The following is a 15,393-nucleotide window of genomic DNA, read 5'->3' as shown; positions in this document are numbered from 1 at the left end:
GAAACCACTTTATTGCCATAATAGAGACAATTCAAGTGGTCTGGACAGAAGATCAAACCGCTACAACTTTCCTTTAAACCAAAACCTAATCCAGAAAAAGTCCCTAACTTTCTTCAATTCTGTGATGGTTAAGAGAGGTGAAAAGGCTGCAGAAGAAAAGTTGTAAGCTAGCGCAGGTTGGTTCATGAGGTTCAAGGAAAGAAGATATTTCCATAACATAAAAGTGCAAGGTGAAGCAGAGAGTGCTGATGGAGAAGCTGCAGCAAGTTATCCAGATGATCTGGCTAAGATCATTGGTGAAGGTGGCTCCACTAAACAACAACAACTTTCAATGTAGATAAAACAGCCTCCTCTTGGAAGAAGACACCATCTAGGACTTTCATAGCTAGAGGAGAAAAGTCAGTGCCTGGCTTCAAAGCTTTGAAGGATAGGCTGACTCTTGTTAAGAGCTAATATAGCTGGTGACTATAAGTGGGAGCCAATGCTTATTTGCTATTCCAAAAATCCTATAGCCCTTAACGATTATGATAAATCTACTTGGCCTGGGTTGTATCAATGGAGCAACAGAGCCTGGATGGCAGCACATCTGTTTACAGCAAGGTTTACTGAATATTTTAAGGTCACTGTTGAGACCTATTGCTCAGAAAATAACATTCTTTTCAAAATATTACTGCTCGTTGGCAAGACACTTGATCACCCAAAAGTTCTGATGGAGATGTACATGGAGATTAATGTTGTTTTCATGCCTGCATTCATTCTGTACCCCACAGATCAAAGGGTAGTTCTAATTCTCAAGTCTTATTCTTTAAGAAATACATTTTATAAGGCTATAGCTGCCATACATAGTGATTCCTCTGATGAATATGGGCAAAGCACATTGAAAACCTCCTGGAAAGGATTCACCATTCTAAATGCCATTGAGAACATTCGTGGCTGGGTGCAGTGGCTCATGCTTGTAATTCCACTTTGGAAGGCTGAGGTGGGCAGATTGCTTGAGCTCAGGAGTTCAAAACCAGCCTGGGCAACATGGCAGAACCCCATCTCTATTAAAAATTAGGCAGGTGTGGTTGTGCATACCTGTAATCCCAGATACTTGAGGGGCTGAGGTGGTGGGATCACTTGAGCCTGGGAGGCAAAATTTGCAGTGAGCTGAGATCACATCACTGGACTCTAGCCTGAGGGACAGAGTGAGACCCTGTCTCAAAAAAAAAAAAAAAAAGAGAATATTCGTGATTCATAGGTGGAAGTCAAAATATCAAATTAACAGGAGTTTGGAAGAAGTTGATTCCAACACCCCTCATGGATGATTTTGAGAGGTTCCAGACTTCAGTGGAGGTAGTAGCTAGAGATGTGATGGAAATAGCAAAAGAACTAAAATTAGAAGTGAAGCCTGAAGATTTGACTGAATTGCTGTAATCTTGTGATAAAACTTGAATGAATGAGGAGTTGCTTTTTATAGATAACCAAAGAAAGTAGTTTCTTGAGACAAGATCTCCTGGTGAAGATGCTGTGAACATTGTTGAAATAACAACAAAGGACTTAGAATATTACATGAACTTAGTTGATAAAGCAATGGCAGGGTTTGAGAGGATTGATTCCAATTTTGAAAGAAGTGCTATTGTGGGTAAACTGCTATCAAACAGCATTACATGCTAGAGAAATCTTTCATGAAAAGAAGAGTCAAATGATGCAGCAAACTTCACTGTTGTCCTATTTCAAGAAATTGCCACAGCCACCCCAGCCTTTAGCAACCACCATCCTGATCAGTCAGCAGCCATCAACATGGAGGCAAGACCCTCCACCAGCAAAAAGATTACAACTCACTGAAGGAACAGATGATGGTTAGAATTTTTTAGCAATAAAGTATTTTTAAATTAAGGTACATACATTGCTGTTTTTAGACATAATGCTTATTTCCAAAGTATGCATGTAAAGCAAAAATATGAAAAATGCAAGGAGAACTTGATAAAAATACAATTAGAGAATTAAATATATGTCTCCCAGAGTTAAATACATCTAGTGTACAAATCAGTAAATTCAATTTACTATATTTCTCCCATTGATTCAATAAACATTTACAAAATTAATCCTGTATTTGTCCAAAAAGGTAAACCTTGACAAATTAAAGTTGCCAAAAATAAAATAAAGAAAAACGCGTGTTTTTAGGGTTATTTTCCTAATCACACTTCAATAAAATGAAGTGTAAATTATAAAAGTTTTAACTTTTGGAAAGTTAATCGATTAATCAAAAAAATAAAAAATAAAAAGTGAAATTACCAACTACTGAGAAAGCAATGAAGTGGAACAGCAAAATCTACACTCAAAATGAACTTATTGCTTTAAATGTCTTTGTTATTAAAGGTAAAAGAGAAAAAATTAATCACCAGAAATTGGGAAACTAATGATGAAAGAAACTAAAAAGGATTGGCTTAATATGAATAGAAGCTGAAATTAATAAAGTAGAAAACCAAAACAAGCCAAAATAAAGCAGAAGGGATAAATAAATCCGAAAGCTGTTTTTATTTTTATTTTTTTGAGACCAATAAAGTAGATAAACTCTCTGTGAACCTGATTAAAGAGAGAATGCACATGGCAAACACAAGAGGTCACTTGCAAAAATATGCAAGGTTACAAACGAGAAGGAAACAAAAACATAGATACAGACATGATTCAAAGAATTATAAGAGGTTGCTGCTTGCAATTCCATGGCTACAAATTTGAAAACACAGAGGAAGTGAATGATTTCCTAACAAAATATAAATTACCTTAAATTGCCAATCACTGTAGAAGATGTTGGGCTGGTGATTAAGAATCTATCATGAAAAAAGGCACAAACACCAGATGGGTTTAATTTTTAAAGAACAGATGATTCCAATGTTATTTAAACATTTCCAGGCCATTGGAAGAAAAAGGGAAAAATCCCCTCAATTTAGAAGCCAGATTAATTTTGTTTCCAAAGCCTCGTAGGCTATGCTAGACCCATCTCACTTAAAAATGCACATACAAAAAATTTAAATGTTATCAAATGTACCTATGCTTCCGTCTCAGCTTAGGTTCTCTAGATAGACTGCAAGGTAGAGATATTATGCATGGCCAAGGTTTATTGAGGAGTGCTCTCAGGAACAACACCTGTAAGAAAGTAAGAGGTGGAGGACTGGTTTGGGGAGAGTTAAACTGTAGTACTGCTACAATAGTGGCTAGTATCTATCCTATTCCATGGAGAGCTGTGAACCAGTCATAGGCTGTTCCCTGAGAAGAAACTCAGCCGTGCCATCAGCAATCCTCAACACCTGGGACAGCTGTGGTACTGAGTCTCCTGCTGAAGGTGGTATCTGGGCAGCACACCGTAGCATCCATCAGACTTGAGTGACAAGAGTTTCAATTTATACCTGATTACCAGTGTGGTTTGCTATCAAGAAATTGAGCATTATAATAATTTTTTGTGTCAAACTTTAAAAAAAATTAAGACCACATAATAATTAGATGCTGAAAAGGTATCGATGCATTTGTTAATTCATCAGACACTTCTGATACCTCTATAGTTTTATATAGTGCAGTTTAAATGAATATATCATACATTCTGACATGGGCATGTGCAGTCTTCTTTTCCTTTCTCTTTCTTTCTTGGATTTCCTTCTCCGTCTTTACTGATAACAACCCCAGTACAGTAAGCAGAGTAAATAACTATAATATACTGGCCCTAAGTAGAAACAGATTTAAATTGTCCCAAATTTGTTTCAGCAAGAAGCAGTCTGCATTACCTGGTCCCCTTTTACACAGGCATGTGTTAGCGAATTTTTAATTTAATTAAACACATCTTTCTCCAGAGCCATTCTCTAGCTCTCCATTGAACACACTACCAATATTCCCTGGAGATAGTTAACTCTGACAGGATATAAATGAAAATAAATAAGTGAAAGCCAAAAAAATCATCAAAGTGTGACCATATGTTTAAACAGAAAGCATGCGTCTTGGTAGGAGGACGGTAAGTGTAGAAGTAAATCAACACCTGTTTGTCAGGGAATTGAAACAGATCCATTCAGAAGTTCCCAGCTAATTCACCTTTATTAATGGCAAATACTCTCCCAACAAACAACCCCCTTCCCCTGCCCATAATAAGAGATTTAAAATTAAAAATCTAATTTTAAAAGTATAAAATTTTAAATTAAAAAAGTTTAAAATTTTAAAATTAATAAAGGTATAAAGACCAGGCATGGTGGCTCACACCTGTAATCCTAGCACTTTGGGAGGCCGAGGTGGCTGGATCACCTGAGGTCAGGAGTTCAAGACCAGCCTGGTCAACGTGGTAAAACCCCATCTCTACTAAAAATACAAAAACTAGCTGGGTGTGGTGGCGGGTGCCTGTAATCCCAGCTACTCAGGAGGCTGAGGCAGGGCTACTCAGGAGGCTGAGGCAGGAGAATTGCTTGAACCCGGGAGGCAGAGGTTGAAGTGAGCCAAAATCATGCCATTGAACTCCAGCCTGGGCAACAAGAGTGAAACTGTGTCTCAAAAAATAAAAATAAATAAAAAATAAAAAAATAAAGGTATAAAATCTTAAGGATGAAAAAAATAGATTCTAGGTCTCTTTCAGACATACCATCACACGTATCTGAAATTAATATGGACCCCTCCCTTTGCAGATCCTGTCTGGTGACTTTATAGGTAGAGAATCTCAATCATTGGGAGGACTCAATCCTTCTAAGACTGCGAGGCACATCTGCTCTCAATAATTGCTGGAACTGTGGTTCCTCATCTGCAGGATTCACCAACTCTGGGCACTCACCCACTCTAGGGTCACCTCAGAGGTGTACTTCCTGAAAGAGAGTAATGGCTGAAAGAGACTTAATGGCTGAGTAGTTTAGTGTTTGGTTCCCTGAGACACATTTGCACATGCCCCCAGCCAGGTGGGGAGCTTTGGAACCATCAGTTACAGTTAGGGAGTGGGACTGGTATCATCTGTTTCCCATGCAACACCCAGAGCCAAAATAATTTCTGGAGGTTGCTCTCCCCTACATTTAAGTTCTAGATAAGACTCCAATTTAGAATTGTATTCTTTGTTTGGAGTAATGTTTATTTTCTTGTTGCAGGCAGCACTGCATGGAAATTCAAATATTAATAATAGAAGTTATCTTGATACATATTCATAAGAAGAATGGCTGTGCTTTAGTCAAGAGTAGGCTGAGGTGGACTTCCAGCACAGCATGACTTAGCACATTTGGAGCGCAGGTGCACCACCCCCATACATTACGTAACCACGTCATGTGAGGTGCATTAGGTAAGTACTCACATGAGTTCATGCTTGGCTCAGAGCCACTATTGTCTGTAAAAGGTACAACTACCCTGCTGATGCTGTACATATGGCTCACTCGTGCCCAGAGAGAGAATAAAGCCATGTCGAAACTATCTACGATTCCTTGAGTGTTTTTCCAGCTACCTGCCACTTGCCCACCCACTCCCCTCAGATCTCAGTTAGAACATGACAATTGGGCTCATAAACAGGATCCTGCGGTGAGTGACCCTTTGGTCCCCACTGATTCCGGGTCGGCCATGAGGCTGCAGCATGGGTTGTGGTACCTGGTAGCAGCTGTGCTGTTTGGATGGGCTTTGGTGGAAACCTGGGTGGCGATAGATGGGTCCCCCGCAAGCATGGAGAAGGCTCTGAAGCTGCTGGAAGCACAGAGCACTGAGAAGGAGTGAGCTTTTGCTGGTAGAGTTGGATGGGCATTTTGACTGTGCTATGAGAAGTACACACCCAGTCCCTGAGGGATGCAGTGCAGGTAAGCACCCTTCAGGCAGAGGTGGGGCACCTGAAAACCCAGCTACAGAGCTTGGAAAAGGAATTAGAGGCTGCTGTGAATGTAGGCATGGGTCCATTGTCTCAGCCAGAGATCCCCACTCGGTCTGATACAGAGAAAGAAGAACTCTTCTTGTGAGCTCACCCAGTGGTCCACCAGAAGGTAGATCATGAACAGCTGTTGGGGCCCCAAGAGAAGGCTCAGGGACCCCCTCCCCCACCATAATGCAACATACTTCATATACTGCCTATACCCCAACTGAGTTGTGGGAATTAGGCAAGCAGTGCCGCCAGCATCCAGGGGAATCTCTACCTGCCTGGATGCTTCATTTGTGAGACGAGAGAGCAGATAGTATCTCCTGTTCTGCCTCTGAGATGGAAAAGCTGGCCTCTATCACGACTCACCCCTCCCTCTGTTAGTGGTTGCAGGTGAACAGGCAGTTGGCACAAGGGCAAAGTGACCACATCCTGATTGAGTGGCTACGGACAGCCATACAGACTGTGTGGAACAACGCTGGTGAAATACCCAAACCGTGAGTAAATACCAGTCTATGCTGATTTGGTGCAAGTCATTCGGGAGACGGGTATGTGGCAGGCTATGTTTGACCTGAATACCCAGGGGCCAGGAGATGAATGCTTCAGCTACCACATGGGAGAATCTTGTGTTGGGTTCCGCACCCCTGAGTGCCTTTGACTCCCTAGCTACTGTCCTCAACCTGTACATAGGGTACCACATACATGAAGTGACCACTGCTATGGTGACTCTCAGGGAAGCAGAAGGCCATCGGCAGGACTGAGGGGTCCATGCTGTAAAGAAGGGGAAGATGCCCCACCCACAGGGGGTCCCCCCATGGTAAAAAGGGGGCGCCAATGAGTGACACACTCACAGACATGTATAGATTTTATTTTGGCCGGGTTGTCTGAGAGAAAATTGATAAGCAACCCAATGAAGTACTTTTAACTTTGTGGAGGCAGTTGTCTCTGGAGAAGCAATTCCAGAAAATGCCCAAGGGGGAGAAGGACATTGCTGTGTAACCTGGTCCTGCCCAGGCGCTTCAGTTCATAGATGACTTGCTGCAGCCAAGTGGAAATGTAGAGCCTTTTTTGCTTGATTAGGGAACTGGCCAAGGTGCCCAGCTTGCGGGGACACTAAATGACTGGAGGCCACATGTGGAATTAGTGATCCACCAGTCCCCCACCGATGTACAGCGGGTGCTGGTGGATACTGGCACAGATTGCAGCCTTGTTTATGGGAACCCGGATAAGTTTCTTGGCAAACCTGCTTACATTGACAGTTATGGCAGCTGGTCAGTGAAAGTGAAACCTGTATCTCTACACCTTGGCATCACCGTTTGGCTCCCTGCTTATGCGCTGTGTATGTCTCCCGAATAAGTTCTGGGGGTGAGTGTTTCACAAGGTTTGGCAGCTGTCTTATCTATCATGGATTTGATAGACTGCTCGATGATGGAATTGGAACAATACCACTATGTGGTAGACTTGGCTAATGCATTCTTTTCCAGAGAGCCAGGAACACTTTACCTTTATGGGACGGTGACAATGGATTTTCACAGTGTTGCCGCAGGGCTATATGCACAGCTGCACCATATGTCATAATCTCATTGATGATATTATGTTAACCTCTGATTCTCTTGCAGATTTAGGAGCAGCAATGCCTCTCTTGCCTGGGATTTGGATGGTGTGGCTGAGACTGCCTTACTGGCAGCCAGGTGAGCTATTCAGCAGCCACAAGCCCTACAAGTAATTAACCAGGGGCACCTGTTTGAGCTGGAGGTGCATGTGGCCACAGATGGTTTTGGTTGAGGCTTGTGGCAATGCACAGAGCGCCTAAGAATGCCAGTAGGCTTTTGGTCCCAACTATGGAAAGGAGCTGAGCTCCGGTATTCATTGATAGAGAAACAGCTAGCAGCTGTATATGCTGGCCTTCGGGCTCATGAGAGCATGACAGGACAGGCTGCAATCATCATATGGACAACTTACCCAATGACAGGATGGATGCGTCTATGCGAAATGACCACCTGGACTGGGATAGCACAGACGTCCACTTTGGCAAAATGGGGCGACTCCTTGCAGCAGTGGAGTAAGCTGAGTACAAGTCCCATAGCAGCAGAGTTGCAAGAAGTCTTGGGACGTGTAGTCCTAATGCAAGATAAGGCCATGCGGCCTGAGGCACCCCTAGATCCTGAGTCTTCACCATTTAAGGAAGGGCATCCCAGTATTCCTGAGGGGGCATGGTACACAGTAGCTGAGGTGCTACTGCTGCCTGGACCACTGTTGCAGTCCAACCTAGTACTGACACCGTATGGTTTGAAACTGGGTGTGGACAAAGTAGCCAATGGGCTGAACTCAGAGCAGTGTGGATGGTGATCACCAAGGAGGTGACACCTGTGGTAATCTGTACTGATAGCTGGGCAGTCTACTGAGGCTTAACCTTGTGGTTAACTACTTGGAAAATACAGAATTGGCTAGTGAGCCACAGACCCATTTGAGGCCAAGCCATATGGCAAGACCTTTGGGAAATAGGTCATCAAAAAGAGGTAACTATTTATCATGTGTCAGGCCATATGCCTTTGGCCACCCCTAGTAACGATGAGGCAGATGCCTTGGCTAAGGTCAGATGGTCAGAGTCAGCACCAACACAAGATGTGACCTTGTGGCTACACCGGAAACTGGGACATGCAGGGGGTAAACTGATGCAACAATTCAATAAGTGTTGGGGTCTGTCCCTTCCCAAGCAAGACATTTGTGAGGCTTGTCAGAAATGCCTGGCATGTGTTCAGACATATCCTAAAAAGAGGCAGCTGCCCGGTGTTATACAAGTAACAATAGGGTGAGTGCCCTTGACCAGGTGGCAAGTAGACTACATCAGGCCACTGCCAAAGTCGCGAGGGTATACGCATGCACTAACGGCTGTAGACATGGCCACAGGCCTGTTGTTCACCTACCCTTGCAGGGTGGCCAACCAACAGAACACCATCCAGGCCCTGCAACACTTATGTTCCCTGTATGGTTGTCCTCTGGCCATTGAGAGTGATAGGGGAACACATTTCACTGGACAACAGGTACAATGATGGGCACAGCAAATGGACATAAAGTGGGGATTCCATGTGCCATACAGCCCACAAGCTGAGGTATGATTGAGTGATATAATGGGATCTTGAAGAATGGATTACGCTTGCATGTCAAACCCCTGTCTTTGCGGAGCTGGAGTTCCAGGCTGGACCTGGTGCTCCAAACCTTAAATGAATGGCCACAGAAAGGTGGCCCGGCCCCAGTGGAGGCTTTGTTTCACTGGGCCACCACCCCCATTCAATTGGAGATACATACCAAGGATGACCTCCTCCGATCAGGTATGGGGACAAATGGTAACCTGTTGTTGCCTGCCCCAACACCCCTGAAGGCAGGGGAACAGAAAACCTGGCTGTGGCCATGGACCCTCCAAGCTCTCCACTGCCGGTGGCTGGCCATCATAGCTCCCTGTGGGGAGGGCCTACAGTATGACTTGCATGTCACTTTTTGAGTGTTCAATACATGGCTTCCAAGGTTGACTGTTTGTAGAGGAACAGCCAGGGAAGGAACCCTCCTCTGAGGGACATATGTACTATCTGATGGGCCTATTATGAGCTACGCTGTGACTTTGGCATGGATACAGGATTCAAAGGAACCATGGAGATTTGAGAAGGTGTGGTACCATCGCCCAGGGCAAAAGCCATTGGTGGCTGCATTGTTATCCAGGGATGGAAAGTTAGCCTATATTTGGCCTGAGGGATGTGATTTACCTCTGTTAGTACCTGTGCCTGCTCTGTCATTTCAACCATAGGTTAACATGCTCCAATTGCATTGTGGACTGACCCCACACCTATGCTGAGGTGACCAATGTTTCCAACTGTTGGATCTGCACTGCCTTTCCAGCAGCAGCTGCAGACAGCTTGCCCTGGCACATACATCCCGTGTCTGCAGAGAACTGGACATGCCTGGAGACTTGAGATCCCATGGCTGATGCCTGGAACACAATGTGGCAAGCTTTGGACAAAGGACACAGCAAGACCCATGGCTGGACTGTAGCGTTCATGATGAGTGGGGCTGGCTAGTAGGGGAACATGTAGTAGCCCAAGTCCAGGCATTGCAGTGCACAGAGCAACATTGGGGTAACAGGATGGGTACCTGTCACGGACTGTGCAAACATAACACGTGTCACCACACCGAAGGTATGGTGGAACAAGTGGCCCCACCAAGGTTGGACCCCAGTGGACTTTTTGCCTCTTGGGAGCTTATGGGTCTATGGGGACATGGTAGCCTTTCCTATCAGCAAACTGGAGTGGATGTTGTATCTGGGGGTGGCCTTATGTACCTGCTACTGTTCTCCCCACATTGCCCAGATGCCTGTATAACTGGGAGGCACTGTGCTCTCAGTTTTTGCGAATGTGATGAGCCCCCTGGTTTTTCTAACCTTTGGCAATGACTATCCCTGGAGCAGGTGTCAAAACTGTAGAAGCACAATTTACTGCTCTTGTGGAGCACACCGCTCAGGCTCTGAATTACACCTGAGTTTCCCTCCTCCGGTTAATGAATGAGGTTGATCAGATCAAAAAGGTGGTGTTGCAAAGCCAAGTGGCCTTAGACATAACTGCTGCCCAAGGAGCCACCTGTGCCCTTTTAGGAACACAATGTTGTACCTTTATCCCTGACAATCAGCAGAACATAACAGCAGCCCTGCAAAGGGGTCTTACAGGAGATTAAGGTGACTGAGAGCCTCACTGTCAACCCCCTGCAGCGATGGTGAGCATCCCTAGGTTCTGGCGTACATTGGGCCCTAATAGTCATAAGTATCATAGCTGAGATCCTAGTAGTGAGCTGTTGCTCTCTGTATTGTTGTTGTGGGTTACGGACTCAGGGCTCCGCCATATAGGCACGTGTCCCTGCCTGGAGGACGCCCTCAGCCTAGGGGGTGTAGTGTAAGGGAAATGGCTGTGCTTTAGTCAGGAGTAGGCTGAGGCAGCCTTCTGGTGCAGCATGACTCAGTGGGTTTGGAGTGCAAGCACACAACCTTGCTCGTTATGTAACCACACCACATGAGGCACATTAGGTAACAACTCACATGAGCTCGTGTTTGGCTCAGAGCCACTATTGTCTGTAAAAGGTATACCTTGCTGATGCTGCACATATGGCTCACTTGTGCCCAGAGAGAGAATAAAGCCATGTTGAAACTGTCTACAATTCTTTGAGTGTTTTTTCAGCTACCAACCACTTGCCCACCGACTCCCCTCGTACCTCAGTTGGAACCTGAGTGTTGAATCAGAACAAGGGACCAATTGAATTTCAAGTTGAATGACTACAAGCTAAGTCATCCTGATATACTGTTCTCAAAACAGACATAAGATGCTCAATGTGATCTGAGTAGTTCCGGCCTGGCAACTAAGATTCCTTTTCCTCTGGATGGCAACTGAATGAGCACCACTCAGATTTTCTTCTGTAATTTTCCTTTTTCAGTGCTTTCTATTCTGACTAATCCTCCTTTAATTAATCCATATATATATATCAAGCTAAATTAATGTCTGGGCTGAATGTGGTGGCTCACGTTTGTAATCCCAGCACTTTGGAAGGCCAAGGCAGGAGAATTGTTTGAGGCCAGGAGTTTGAGACCAGCCTGGCCAACATGGTGAAACCCCATCTCTACTAAAAATGCAAAAATTAGCCGGGCATGGTGGCACATGCCTGTAGTCCTAACTACTCAGGATGCTGAGGCATGAGAATCACTTGAACCTAGGAGGTGGAGGTTGCGGTGAGCTGAGATTGTGCCACTGTACTCCAGCCTGGGTGACAGAGCAAGACTCTGTCTCAAAAAAAATTAATTATTTAATTGATTGGTTAATGTCGTTGGGAAAATTTTAGTAAAATGCTCCTGGCCCAATCATTATCTTAGTATCGATATTATCTGGAATAGAACAAAATAGACCTAAAACTGTGTCTGAAATATGTAATTTCTGAAACAAAGTTTTCTTTAAAGAAATCTTAGGAATCAAAGAGAGAAACAGATCTTGACCCTCTGTTTTGTTGTTTGCTTATTTTTAGAAGAAAAAAGGAAAAGAAAAAACATCTTGCGAAGTAGACAAGAACCACTTTATTTCAAGTAGTTGAGGTAGTCATCTGGTTAGACACAGACGACCAGGCAGGATGAGCTCTTTGGACTCTTCTAACTCTATGTTAGATGGCTCGTGTGCCCAAAGATACCTCTTCATGTAATGTTCTTCCACTGACGGCGAGAACTTTTCTCAAATGTAAATAATTCTGAAGTGCAACAGATCTCTAATTCTTTATAAGAAAGAGATTTTTCAGATAGAGATAATTAATTTCATATTTTCCATCCATTTGTTGCTATTTTCCCCAAGCCTTTATTTCTTTTCATTTTAATTCTCCACAAATTCTTTGCTGGAAAACTGCAATTACATTTAACTACAGAGAGGTAGTTAGATGATGTCTGCATATATTTTATGTTTTAATGATTCTTGTATCCTCTTGTGAAATCAGAGTTATATATCTCTATTCAACTGGTCTAATAACCAAGGTCAGGTCAGTTAGGTTGTAATGTTAAAACAACCAAAACCGTATTATATTGAATACTTCTCATTGACAACATGATTGTCTTTTGTCTGTATTTTATTCCTTTTGACACAAAACACACACATACACAAATAATATCTAACATTCCCAATTAGAAGAATAATTTTGAGTGGCATTGAATTAAGAAAGAATAATCTAGGTGGAGATTTAGCAGGAGCAACCTGCAAACTTCCCTAATGCAATTTGGCACTAATGAGGATATATATTTACTATGTGTTCTGGCCTCCAATAGCAATACCATCCTAGGAGTGATTCCATGGCTTTACCTCCACAGCCATAATGAACTAGAGAGTGAGATAATTTTATGAGTCCTGATTACTCAAAACTCATCAGTGGTTGGGTTTTATTTCTCTGTTTAAATTGACCACTTTTCTTTTTACTTGTGCAGATGCTTTGCCCTGTTCTTTATATTCAACACCCATTCCTTTCACCCGCACTACAAATATAGCAGATTTCTTCTCTTCGGCAGTGGCAAAACTTTTTTATCAGAGAAACTTATGAAGAGCAGTCTGCTTGGAACTGGGAATGGCAAGGACAAAACACTCTGTTTTAGTTAGTTGTATGTTAATTGAAGGTAGGTTTATTGGGGTGATGTTGGAAGATGCTGAAGTAAGAGAGACCTCACAAGCTAGAAATCAAGATTCCTGAAAAGAAATCATATCATAATTTGAACTGAGACTACCAGGGTAGACGATAACTAAAGCTAGGGTTATAGACAAAGGAGAAGAGCATGGAGTATGGTTGGTGGGAAGCACAGGATTCCAGTAAACACCTTTGAGTAAGGCACAGCCTTTTGGCAGATATTGATGCCCATTAATACTACAACTGGGTACCAGACAAGGGAGATACCACAAATAAGGAATTCTAAGCTTCAGTACTGAGAAACGTATCTACTTGAGTTTCTTTCTAACATTATCCTAAGGATCTGCCATGGAACTGATGTGGTACAGGGTCCTCTACCCATTTCTAGTAATGACATGTAAATCTTTATATGGTTTCCAAGGTGCTTTCCAAATCATGTTGCATAACTGACAGTAAAATAGAAGCTTCCAGTGTTAGAGGGAAATGAAGAGAAGAGGTGCCCTTTCTATATCCCTTTTTCATATGGTTTCCTTCAATATGGTAGCTTCACTATTAAGATGCTGAAAATGTGCTGCTTTCCTTTCACTTTGCTTGAATGTTTCTCTTGCAACGTGTTCAGAGCTGTGGCCTAGAAGATATGTCATGGGTCCAACCTGCCTTTCTTTACCTTTTAAGAGGCAATCTGATATAAGAGATATATGTCCTTGGACTGAAAATCAGCAGTACTAATTACCAGTCCTACTTCTACTATTTTTTAAATGTGTAACTTCAAACAAGGCACTTTACCACTCTAAGCTCCATTTATAAAACGGAAGAGTTAACTAATTCTCTGGTTTGCCAAGGTTTTTTTCTTTTTTCTTTTTGGATTAGAATCCTTATTTGCAAGTGGAATTTTATTTTTAAAAACCCTAACATAAAAAACAGAGCAAAGTGGAATTCCTTAATTTGAAGAGGGTGGGTGGCATGTGGAGCCCTGTCCGTTTGATCCCATGCTCTCCTCTCCCCTTCCACTGTGTTAGCCTCTGAGTCTCTTCTGTGGAATCCAGGAGATGTGAACCCATTTTTAAAAGCACAACTCTAGACGAGCCTTTTGAATCCTAAATTCTGTGATACAACAATAAGGTACCTCACTCTTCTCTGCTTGGATGCAGAGCATCTGGCTCAATTTCAGTTAGTGTGTGTAATGTCAGAGAAAGGGAAAGTCAGGAAGCACAAACTTTGCAAAAAAGAAAAACACAGCCAGCAGAAAATAGACTTCAAATTTATATAGGGATATTTGTTAAATTGGTTTGAATTCCACTGTTACATCTGCTGGCATCACTTCCTGGGTTTGGATCTATAAACCTAGCTTTGTGGAATTGAGGCTCTCTCTCAATGTGAATACAAGGACAACCTCTCCCTACAGACTCAGACTTGCTCCAGTTCCCTAGCCCTCCTCAATGGAGGAGGAACTCATATTGATAAACTTGCCTCGCCCCTACCTGCCATTTCATCTTGCAGCCTCGAGAACTGTCATCCAGAATCCAGTGACATTACCAATGCCCATGTATCTCCACAGGTCTTCTCTATGGACAGCCAAATAAAGGGCCTAAAGCAATAGGAGGTGGGCAGGTCACTTGAGGTCAGGAGTTTGAAACCAGCCTGGCCAACATGGCAAAACCCCATCTCTACTAAAAATACAAAAAAATTAGCTGGGCGTGGTGGAGGCGCCTATAACTTCAGCTACTTGGGAGGCTGAGGCAGGAGAATTGCTTGAACCTGAGAGGTGGAGATTGCAGTTAGCCAAGATTTCACCACTGAATGCCAGCCTGGGCGACAGAGCAGGACTCTGTCTCAAAAAAAAAAAAAAAAAAAAAAAGCAGTGATGCAAAGAAATCTTGAGCACTAATTATATGCCAGGTATTATGCTAAGAGCTTTATTACTATGCATATTGTATGAACAATTCAGTATGGTGGTTTTATTATACCCCTTCTCACTAATGAAGAAACTGAGACTTGGAGGTCTTTATTTTAGAAACAAAGACAATATCTAGTACACCAACAATGAGACCCAAGCACCTTCACTGTCTTCTTTGCAGCCCCCGCATTGTTACTTAGGATTGGGACACCAACCCGCTCAGCTGAGACCCAGAAATCCCAACAGACCCTTGCAACTCTGGTTGACTGCTTGAGTGCAGCTGACAATTGATTACGGGGAGTCCATTAACCAACATAGGCCACTTACTCATAAAATAATCTAATGTTTAAAATGCCACTACATGTTTAGAAAATATTTTAGATCACTGACTATGGTGGAAGGTAATTTACATTATGGAAGCAATCATTTAATCATTGCAATTTGCCAAGGTATTACCTATTCAACTAATTATCTTTTA

At 43.0% G+C, this 15,393-nt stretch overlaps 1 long non-coding RNA gene across 1 annotated transcript; it reads left to right on the top strand.

Moving 5' to 3' along the window:
* Positions 1–5,315: 5,315 nt before the first annotated feature.
* On the top strand, positions 5,316–11,027 carry LOC129534542 (uncharacterized). The gene is made up of 3 exons (XR_008681163.2): positions 5,316–5,511; positions 6,218–6,330; positions 7,453–11,027. It is a non-coding gene; the product is annotated as an uncharacterized lncRNA (long non-coding RNA).
* Positions 11,028–15,393: the final 4,366 nt, after the last annotated feature.

The sequence above is a fragment of the Gorilla gorilla genome, chromosome 5 (genome assembly GCF_029281585.2).
Source record: "Gorilla gorilla gorilla isolate KB3781 chromosome 5, NHGRI_mGorGor1-v2.1_pri, whole genome shotgun sequence".
NCBI lineage: Eukaryota > Metazoa > Chordata > Mammalia > Primates > Hominidae > Gorilla > Gorilla gorilla.
Note: the sequence above shows the minus strand (reverse complement) of the source record. Positions and strands in the feature narration are given on the sequence as shown.